General features: G+C 50.8%; 1 protein-coding gene across 3 annotated transcripts in view; it reads right to left on the bottom strand.

Moving 5' to 3' along the window:
• SOX10 (SRY-box 10) overlaps window positions 1-10,977 on the bottom strand; it is a 34,516-nt gene that overhangs the window by 13,236 nt on the left and 10,303 nt on the right. For all 3 annotated transcript variants that reach the window (XM_021385213.1, XM_021385208.1, XM_021385223.1), the window contains one exon: window positions 309-573. The gene's annotated coding sequence lies outside the window, so the exon portion shown is untranslated. The remainder of the gene's footprint in view (window positions 1-308; window positions 574-10,977) is intronic.

Genomic DNA, 10,977 nt, shown 5'->3' with positions numbered 1-10,977 from the left:
AGGAGAGGAGAGGAGAGGAGAGGAGAGGAGAGGAGAGGAGAGGAGAGGAGAGGACATCTTGTTTCAGGAATGACTGAGCTGGCATGGCTTCATCAATTCAAGGCTTCCTTATGACTGGGTCTGAGAAGTTCTCATATATAGCAGGTTTCACCCCCTTAGTTTAAGCTTATATTACTGTGTGGGTGAGGTGCTCCAAGTATTGGGTAGCCCAGAAAAAGAGACAGTCTTTTGCAGATGATGGATCTAACAGAGAAAGGAATCAGTTCAAAGGCTGGAGAACTTCCTACACCACAGATTTCCTGTGTTACCTTGAAGAAATCTTTTATTTGTGCTTCAGTCCTCAATATGCAAAGGTTGGAGAGTGCCACTTCTTCACCCAAAGGGCAAGTCAGGAGGGCAACAGGCAGAATTGAGATGGGAAGAGGATTTGTCCTATCCTTGTAGGTGTTCCCGCATCCGGGCTGGGTGCACGGAGCATCATCACAGGGTCTCAGTGTGAAGTCCATGTTGGTGGAACATCAAAGACAATCTCCACCGAGTTTGCTGGGGAGGGATGTTGCTGGATGATTGCACCTGTGAGAAGGGAGGACTAAGAGGTGAGAGTCTGTCTACAGGAAAGGAGTGAAGAGAAACACAGATAATAGCTTGGAGGGGGAAGAAAGTCCAGAGGATGTCCACTGGGAGGCTTTTGTGTCCCTGCGCCATGTCTGCTCTTAACCACTGGTGGGTGAGGGACCCCAAAAACCCAGCATGGTTGCACCCCAGCAAGCTTCCCATCTGCGAGACAGGGCCTGCTTTTGTCCTGTGCCCAGCCTAGGGGCACAGCACTGGTATTGTCCCAGGACTGCCTGGGAAAATGGGAGGGGTTCCCCATGAAACCTTTCCATAGAGCAAAACAGCGTCAGAGCTGGGAATGGGGGGGTCAGGGCAGACACCAGAAAAAACACACACACAACGGGCAAACAATACCAGCAGTGTGCTGAGGGAAAGGGAGACCCATGAATTGGGAGTTTGATAAGGATTTTCTCCCGCGCGCACCCGCTCTCTCAACAGCCCCTTCAGTTTTCCTGGCACCCCCCTCCTTCCCCTTGCCTGCTTGCTTGTTTGGGCCTCAAACAGTGCGCTGCCTTTGTTCGGGATACAGGTGAACAGCCATCATGTGATTCATGCACACGCGCGCGCGCACATAAAAAGGTTTTTCAGAGCGCCCAGCTCGCCTCAGACCCGAGGACAGGAGAGGAGACCCGGGCTGGGAGCAGCAGGGAGAGCACCCTGTCCCATGGAGGTGGGTGCATGGGGTACGCGGGTCTCGGGGTGAGGGTGGGGGTCCAGGGCTCTTGTCCTTCCAACCTTCTCTGGGCGTGGGTTGGCATCTGGTGCGGGGTAGAGAGGGGGTGCCAAAGCTGAGCCCTCATCCCTCCCCAGCTCCTATGTGGGATGAGCATCCTCACTGTCATCGTTGCTAAGAGTGAGGTTTGCTGGTCCCACTGTGGATGGAGGGGAGAGGCAGGTGCTGAGGAAGAGGAGGATGGAGGGTAGAGGATGGAGAATGGAGGGTGGGAGACAGAGGATGGAGAGTCAAAGATGGAGGATGGGGAATGGAGAATGGAGTGTGGAAGATGAATGGTGGATGGAGGGTAGAGGGTGGAGGGTGGAGGGTGGAGAATGGAGGAAGCCCTCCTGTTGGAAATGTGGGTCCTCAGCCCCTCAAAGCCATGCTATGGGGAGATCCAAATGGGTTTACTCTATCCCCTCACTCAGGGGGGAGAAAGAAAGGAGAAGGACCAGACAACCCAGTGGTGGGAAGGTTGAGGATGTGGGGGATGGTTGGCACCTGCTGGAAACCTCCCTGTCCCAGCCAGAAATAGTGTGTTCAGTCTCCTTAAACGAGCACTGCACATCACCTTTGATGTGGAAGTGTCATGAGGCCCTCTGACACCTCATCACCATGATCATGAAATAGATAGGAAGCCACACAGCTCAGTTCTGGGGCAAAAGTGGAGGCTGGGGAGAGCAAGGTTTTGGCAGTATGGGACCATCTGAGCCATCCGGAGAGGAAGGCATGAGAATAGGAAAAAATGGCAAGGTTTCAACTGGTTACTCCTCTAATTCAAAGGTTGCCCGAGTGTGATTCTCAAAGGAAAAGCAGAGAGGAGCAGACAGAGGTCAACATTTCATGATGATGCTCAGAAAATATACGGGTCTGCGGCTGGCCTCACTCGTGAGACATCATGGGACTTGATTTATGGCAACCTGGATGAGATCAGGACCTTATGTTTGCTGGGGATCCCAAGGTCAGCCTCATCTTCACCACTTCTTCGCACATCGCTCTCAAATTCCTCCCCAACCTAATGTCACCAAGCAACTACTGTGAGGGTAGATTTGAAGGCTTTTCCATAAACAGGAGAAGCAGAGACCCCAAATTCCATGTTCTATGATGCTGCAGCAGCTGCGATTTCCTGTTGCGGGGGACAAAGAGCATGCAAGCCACTCCAAATTTGATCAACCACTGTCACCAGCACAAACAAAAAGTCCTTCAATTCGCTTTGTGCCATAAGAGTCCTCACAACAGGGAGCTGGGCATGGGAACCACAGCTGGGCTCTGGTCTTCGTCACGCCTCATCGGTTTTGGCTGAAGCTCTCAGTACTGATCCTAGACCTTCCCAGGTGACTCTTGGCTCTTGCCATCAGGAGTCTCAGTGAGGCAACCCGAAGAGGATGGAGGTGGCATGGGTCACGCAGAAAAATCAGAGAGCTGCCTGCAACCCACTCTGGGTTTGGTAGCACCGCACCAAACACAGAGGCCTATCAGTGTGGCTGCAGGACAGTTAGCTGTGTTCCCCACACCACTGGGGAACCAAAGGAACACGGAGTTGATCATTGCATGGCAGGGTTGTCTGTTTGCTCCCTCTCTTAGATCCAGTGTCCTGCATGCAGAAGCAGAAGAGACATGGTGGTGGCTGCCTTCCTCCAAGGTTATTGACAAGGGGTGGGTGATGCCAATGCGGTGTGACCCTGTACTCTCATCACCCCAAGACGAGAGTTCTAGGGAAGTTTTTCCTAAATCTCATCCTTGGGGGCACAGGAACCCTCTTGGAAAGCAGAGGGGACAAGCACCTCAGAGAATCACAAAGATCCCAGGCAGCTCCTGGCACAACATCTGATCCTATTCTTCATGGGCATAGGGAGGACTGGTAATGGTAATGCTATGTGAGTCCTCCCCATTGTCACTGGGACAATTTCCTGCATTACCAGTGTTGGGGAAGATCAAAGAGTAGCAAGGCCTGGCAGGTCTGTCTGCTACCTGCTTTGATGGGTGGCAGGCTTTTAACCCCCTCACCTCCTAACCAAGAGGCCAGGTGTAATTCGAAAAAGCAAACCCCAAAAAAGCAAGTACTGAAGGAATGAGGAGATGGGGAAGAAAGTTTTATGTTTTCGTAGGTGGAGTCTTCCATGTCCAGCATGATATAGTGGAGGGAGGTGGGAGCTTTTTAACTGCATGACCAAGGAGGGATGCCCAGGGGGGAGAAGAAAGGATCTGAGTACTCCTAAATACGCATGGGCAGAATGACCAGAAAAGAAGGCTCTCTCAAGGGATCCTTTGGTTGTAACAGTGCTGGGTGACCCTGATGGATTCATTCAGTGGAGGCTAAGGTGGCTCTGGGGAGACTTTCAGCTCCAACAACACAGTGGCAGCAGGGAAGCTCCTGGGGAGCCGGGGGAAGGGTTAAATCAGGAAGGCTTCAGCCCGCTGCCTTGGCCCCTGTAATTCCTCCAGAGAGTAGGACTGGGAGAACAAGGAGCCCATTCTGTTCACAGGAATTAATAGCAAGGAGTCATCTGGGGTGTCATTCAAGCCCTGATCAGCTCCCGGAGGAATGTGAGGGAGAGCGAGAGACGGAGCACGGCCTCAGGCCGAGACACCAAAGCCAGGGCAGGAGCACTTGGGCTGGTAACCAGAGCTACCAGCTGGCATTCGAGCGGCGGGACCCCAACCTCTGCATCCCCTCTGCCCCGTGAGCCCATACACAAAGGGCTCCCACCAGATCCTAATTTGGGGACTGGTTTCCAGACCTTCTGTCCCTTGTTCCCCATCCATTTAATGAGGGGCAAGATGTCTCAGCCCACCAGCACCATTGTATCCCCTGCACCAAGCCATGAAGCCATCAGAAGGGATGGGATTTGTCTTTCCAAGCAACCTTGGTCAAGGAGAGGGTCTCCAAGGAGCCCATAAGCACATCTGGGGATATAGGTAGCTCAAGGGACTGCAGAGTTCAGTGCTTTGCCACCACATCAGTTCTCCCAAAGTGACCGTGGTCACTGCAACAGAAGACCAAGCCAGCGAATTAGCATGTCCATGTTTCATTGTTTTGCTTCATAGTCACAAAGAGAGGCTTGAAAGCACTGTGTGGTGACAATGCACCATTGCCTGTGGTGGCAACCTGCTTCAATGAGGCAAGGAGAGATTTTGGCCACCTCTATCCTGGCCTGAGAAGGGAATCTCAAGGTGGCCAACCTGACACCTCTCTGCCTGGCTGCGCCATGAGTTCACACCTGGTGGCACAAGGTGTCCCAAGGCTCCACTGACACACCCAGGTTGGCCCTGCAGGGCCACTGTATGGCTGATGGGGTCTTCTGGGCAATCCTTCAGGCCAGTCCTAGGTGCATGCATAGCCACAGGACCAACCATGAGTTCAGCTCACCAGCACAGCATTGAGCACAGGCTGGGTAGAAGGTGACTCATGTGAAATGGGAACAGAGCTGTGCTGGAGTGCACAAATTGCTTTTATTGGCACGCAGCTGATGGCCCAAATGCATCCCACTAAAGCTTTCCTTCCTTCCCATGTGCCTCAGGTTGCTGTGAAAATGGATTTAAGCACTAGTTCAGCATCTCAGCATCCTACCAGAGATGTGTGGTGCCTCCGGGATGGACTCCTCCGCCCCCTCTCCATCCCTGTGCCACCACAGCCACAATAAGCACCCCTTGTCATAGAGGGGTTAATAAATGATGCAAGAAAGGAGCTCTTTAATGCAGTGACCTCTGGCCTTTCATAAATCACAGTGTTGGGCTGCGAGTGCGCGGGGGGCACAAGGCAGTGAGGGGAGAGGATGGGAGGGGGTCCATGCAGCTGCGCCACGGAGTTGACATTGTTCCCACCATCACTAAAGTGCAACAAATCCCTCTATTGTGTTCCTGGTTTATCTGGTTCCTCTTGTTTATTAGCAGAGGTTGTTTGGCGCTGGCTCCAGCCCTGGGCGGGTGGAAAGAGTGTTGGCACGCACCAGAGGAGGGGAGGGAGGGAGTGGGGGGGACCGGGACGGGAGGACGAGAGCAGCTCATCAATGGCTGTATTGTCCCATCTTTTTTGTTGCTCCTGTAATGATATGTTCGAAAAAAAGGGGATTAAATTAAAAAAAAAAAAAAGAGAGAGAGAGAGAGAGGGAGGCAGGGGGAGACGAGAGAGGGAGAAAAAGACGAGCTACACAGAAAGACGGGGTAGGAATGGCCGGTCTGGGCTTGCAGCGGATGCTGCTGCAGCTGGGGAGGATGGATCGGGATGGAGCCGCGACGGGGCCACTCTGTGCCTTTATGCTGCTTATTCACGTCGGGAGGCTGTGCCCACCCTTGCCAACTCTATTCATCGGGGTTGTGGGGGCGAAGGAAGCAGGAGGAGGGCTGCTCACCGCGTTCCTCAAGATTGAACCTGCTTTTGTCACCTTGACTAAACAAGATGCAAAACCATTGCAGCCACCAAGGCTTTGCTCGCCTTCGCTATGCTTGTTGCTACCTGTGGAAATGGGTTGATGCGAACATTGCTGAGAATTGCACAGTGAAAACCCCACTGTAAATAGCTGTACTGAAATGAGTGAAATTTATTGAGACGAGTGAATTTTTTCCTGGGGAGCTCAAAGATGAATTTAGTTCACCTCGGATCGCTACCTGGCTGGTTTTATCCCAAACACATTGAGACTAGATGAGTGAGATATCTCAACTCATTTCTGCTCCAATGACTCATAGAATCAAAGAATCATTTTGGTTGGAAAAGACCTCTAAGATCACCAAGTCCAGCTGCCAGCCCATCCCCACCATGCCCACTGACCATGTCCTCAGTGCCACATCCACACGGTTCTGGAACACCTCCAGGGACAGTGACTGCACCACCTCCCTGGGCAGCCTGTGCCAGTGCAGCATTGCTCTTTCAGAGAAGAAATTGTTCCTAGTATCCAACATGAACCTCTCCTGGTGCCACTTGAGTCCATCACCTCTCATCCTATCACTGTTACCGGGGAGAAGAAGCTGAACCCCACCTTGCTACAGCCACCGTTCAGGTCATTGTAGAGAGTGATAAGGTCGCCCCAGAGCCTCCTCTTATCCAAGATACATGCGTTTAAATTTCAGTTCTTAAGGCCACAAACCTACAGCTGTGTCAGCGTTGGGCCTCATGATGTGCAGGGAGTGAACGGCACAGCTTGATGGCAGGCCTCACATTATTTGCAGCAAAGTGGGACTTGGGGATGCCATGAATCCAGACACAGTCTAGCACTTTGTGGAGACCCTAAGGCTTCCCAGGGACGTGGCATCATCTGAGGGTGGGAGTGACAAGAGCTTAGTGGCAAACAGTTTGCCAAGAATGAGGATTTCAGGGGAATGAAAGATGCAGACCCAGTTCAAATTCAACCAGCAGTTTTGGCTGGACAGCAAGAGTGGGAGAGGGATTTTTAAATCATCAAAACATTTTATTTCAAGACAACCTTTATGAATTATTCTGTTTCCTAAATGCCAAAATGTTGTGAATGGATATTTTGAAAAAGAATCTCTGACTTATCATTTCAAACCGGCTTGATCTTGACCCAGTTTGAAAGATAAGAGGTCAAATACAAGATAATAACCACAAAATAAAGCATGCTATTTCAAGCCCAGCAGAATATTTCAATCTCTGACTTATGCTGCTTAAAAAAAAATGCTTTCTTGGTTCAACCACAGTGATTTTGACTGCATTTTTTCATCTCAGCTTCTGAACCAGAGCTTCCAGTATTCATCCAGTTTTCCTAGTAGAAGTCTTCATTAGTGGTAATCATGCTATGGCAGACAGAGTTGGAGGGATTCAAGGTTTTATCAACACAGGATGCTTGGCTGGTGCTCAAACCTGGGCATGGGCAAATAGTGTTGTGACCTGGAACCCTTGCACCTCCCTGAGATGCCGAGGGCCCCTCATAGCAGAGCTCCTGCACGTCTGGATCAGCATTCCCATAGGTGACACCCCTGGGATGGTGGATCATCAATATCTATAAAGATGATATGGATGAGGTGATTAAGTGCCCCTTCAGTAAGTTTGCAGGTGACATCACATTGAGACGAAGTGTTCATCTGCCTGAGGGTAGGAAGACCCTACAGAGGGATCTGGGCAGGCTGGATTGATGGGCTGAGGCCAATTGTATGAGCTTCAACAAGACCAAGTGCTGGGTCCTGCACTATGATCACAACAGCCTCATGCATCGCTGCAGGCCTGAGGCAGAGTTGGCTGGAAAGCTGAGGGGAGGAAAAGGATCTGGGGGTGTTGGTCAACAGCAGGCTGAACATGAGCCAGCAGTGTGCCCAGGTGGCCAAGAAGGCCAACGGCATCCTGGCTTGTATCAGAAATAGTGCAGCCAGCAGGAGCAGGGAGGTGACCGTCCTTCTGTACTCAGCTCTGGTGAGGCCGCACCTCAAGCACTGTGCTCAGTTCTGGGCCTCTCACTGCAAGAAAGACATGGAGGCCCTGGAGCGTGTCCAGAGAAGGGCAGCGGAGCTGTGAGGGGTCTGGAGCACAAGTCTGATGGGGAGCGGCTGAAGGAACTGGGGTTGTGCAGTCTGGAGAAGAGGAGCTCAGGGGAGGACCTCATGGCTCTCTACAAGGACCTGAAAGGAGGTTGTGGTCTCTTCTCCAAGGTAAAAGTGATAGGATGAGAGGTGATGGACTCAAGTGGCACCAGGAGAGGTTCATGTTGGATACTAGGAACAATTTCTTCTCTGAAAGAGCAATGCTGCACTGGCACAGGCTGCCCAGGGAGGTGGTGCAGTCACCGTCCCTGGAGGTGTTCCAGAACTGTGTGGATGTGGCACTGAGGGACATGGTCAGTGGGCATGGTGGGGATGGGCTGGCAGTTGGACTTGGTGATCTCAGAGGTCTTTTCCAACCAAAATGATTCTGTGATACAGACTGTACCTGCAAAGCACTGTAGTTTGCAGCAGGGAGTACCTCTCCTTCCATATGGATAACAGAAGAGCAAATAAATTCTCATCACACACATGAAGAGGAAACCTCAGCCCAGAAAGGGCCAGAGACCCTCCTTGGACATCTACATCTCAGCTATGCTGGCAGTGGGCCTGGCTCTGGTTTCAGCTGCACCCCTTGGGGCAGGGACAGGACCGTCACAGTCTGAGCTCAGTCCAGTTTCTTTGTCTCTGTGGTGCTATTCCCACAGAGCATGTCCCACTTTTTCAAAGACTTGATCCCATTCACAAGTCTTCTGTAGCCCTCCGAAGAGAAAACAGACAGCAGGCTCCTTTGAGAGCTCAGAAATTCTCTAGGGAATCTGGGCACCCAAGTGAACATGTTCCAACCTTTAGAAGATGTGGTCATTGATAGATGCTGCCTGGAGAAATTCAGTGTGCTCTTGATTCTGAGTTCATAGAACTGGCAGAGCTTCTGCAGCTGTTGGGAAAATCACCACTGGTTTTGCTCTCCAAACCAGGGGAAGTTCAAGGAATTCACTTGTCCACCAGCAATGGTATGTGAATTTCTAATTGAGTACCAGCATTGGGATGAAAATTCATATCAAGTTCAGACCAAGTCTGGGTAGATTTGAGACATTTTACAGCCAAGTGTCAGCCTAGAAGCACTTCAGAGAGCAATGTAAGCCCCACAGCTCCATGGTGATTTGCACCCTGTGTGTTTTTCTCAGAAGAGAGAGAGGATACTCATCCAGTCACCCCCGGGATGCACAACATAGTGACGAGAGGAGCATGGCACTGGCAATGAGCATCCCAGCCCAGATGGCACAGCTGAACCTGCTGGAGGTCAGGACGCCCTGACACTGCCGGCTGCTGCTGTCTCATGTCCCCTTTCCTCTCCAGCCCCATGGGGATGGTCCCCTGGCCACCAACATGGCCCCTCCATCAGGATGCCCTCACTTGCTTGTGCCTCAGTTGAAGCATGAGAATTTCTCCCTTGTTTGCACAATCATCTTGCTTTCCCCCCTCCCCAGCTATCAGAGTCCTCCTTCCCTGCCTCCCTCCTCCTCCTCCTTCCCGCCGCCTCCCCCTTCTCTCCCTGGAACTTCCCTGCAGCTGCAGAGCTGGCCAGACAATCGGGTGTTTTAGAGAAATACATTTTTGGGCTAATTTGCCATGCATAAGTGTTTCTCTTACCCTTTAAAGGCAGGGAACAAAGAGCACATTCTCCACAAGCTCTGCCCTGTTGTGAGCAGCCCTGCAGCTGTACAGCGCTGTGCTACCCTCCGCTCTCCTGCTCCACTCTCTGCTCACCCTGTAAGGCGGTGGGGCTCTGCTTCTCCCTGGGACCACGCTGTCTCCTATCCATTGCTACACATTTCTTGCTGTGTTCTTTTAAAAAGCAGAGCCCGAACAAGTGGGGAGGGGAGGGATTTGATAGCACTGTCACCCCACAAAGACTGATTTGTCAGAATATCCAGGTACCACATTTTATGCTGAGACATTTGCTGAGACTATTTGGAAAGAGTCTAAATTTTCTTCTGTTTGGGGCTCAATCCTGCCTCCAAGTTAAATATTTATTTTATCCCTTGATTGGTAACACTGCGGCAGTGCATTTTACACACCTGTACAGACAACACCAAATTTTGCACTGTGGAGGAACTCTAGCCATTAGAAAAGAAGCCATGTGCTGAGTTTTCAGGTCTTTACTCCAAACACTGGTGGTCATCCTTGGTTGGGTAATTTTCCCTTTTACAGCTAGAATGTTGAGTGATGAATGGATTTGACCTGGTGGACCAGCTTGGGAAGGAGATGCAGATGTTCTGGTGTGAACTGGTCATAAGCATGCAAGGCTGAGGGAGGTAATAATGGCCTGGAGCAGCTGGACTCTGAGAAACTAATGGGTTTTGTCAGCCTTTGGGAGATCCTGATTCAGCACTTGTTGAACAATCTTTTTCCTATCCATGGAAGGCTGGTCTAGTAAATGGCTTCCCAGTGAGGCAACTTTCCTCATTTCATCAGAACTGTACCCAGACAAACTCTTCCCATCAGCTCACCCCAATCCATCATAAAAATTCTTAATTCAGTCAAAACCAGTCCTATTTTCAGCACCAAATTCAACACTGCCTCCAGCAGCTAACCCAGCCAAGTCTAGCCTACCCACACCATGCCTGTCACAAGATGCCATCCCAAGCCTACATCCGTCTTGTGCTCAGTCCACATAAGCATAACTCCACTAGATCAAACCCAGTATAAATCAGTCTAAGCCAGCCATACGCAGGCCATTCTGGCCAAATTCAAGTCACACTCTGTTGAGGGTCTAACTTGTCCAATTGTACTTAAGGTCTAACCTAATAAGAAGTTGAACCAGAATGTGTCTGCTGCAAGGCAACAGAAGATCAGTTCTGAGACAGTTTAAATGTGTTTTCAGTCAGAAACGTCTAGGATTTATGTGGAGTACAGAGGTGACTATGGTTTTAAGAGCTCCAACTTGTGGCACTTCTACTCAAACAGGTTAACAGTACTGGTTTTCCTGAAACTTTCTTCACATCGCACTGGTACAGACCTACTTATTCTTAAGTCCTCTCCCACATACTGGTATTTGTTGTTTTGCCTCCAGCAGATCCTTTTGACTCAAATCCGGATGAGTGCACAGAAAGATAGGAACTTTGCTCCAAAATTCTCTCATCTATTTTAAGAACAGATGGAAAAAGAGAAGAGAGAAGGAGAAGGGGAAGGGGAAGGGGAAGGGGAAGGGGAAG

Source organism: Numida meleagris, chromosome 1, assembly GCF_002078875.1.
Source record: "Numida meleagris isolate 19003 breed g44 Domestic line chromosome 1, NumMel1.0, whole genome shotgun sequence".
NCBI lineage: Eukaryota > Metazoa > Chordata > Aves > Galliformes > Numididae > Numida > Numida meleagris.
This window is presented reverse-complemented; position numbering and strand designations above follow the sequence as displayed.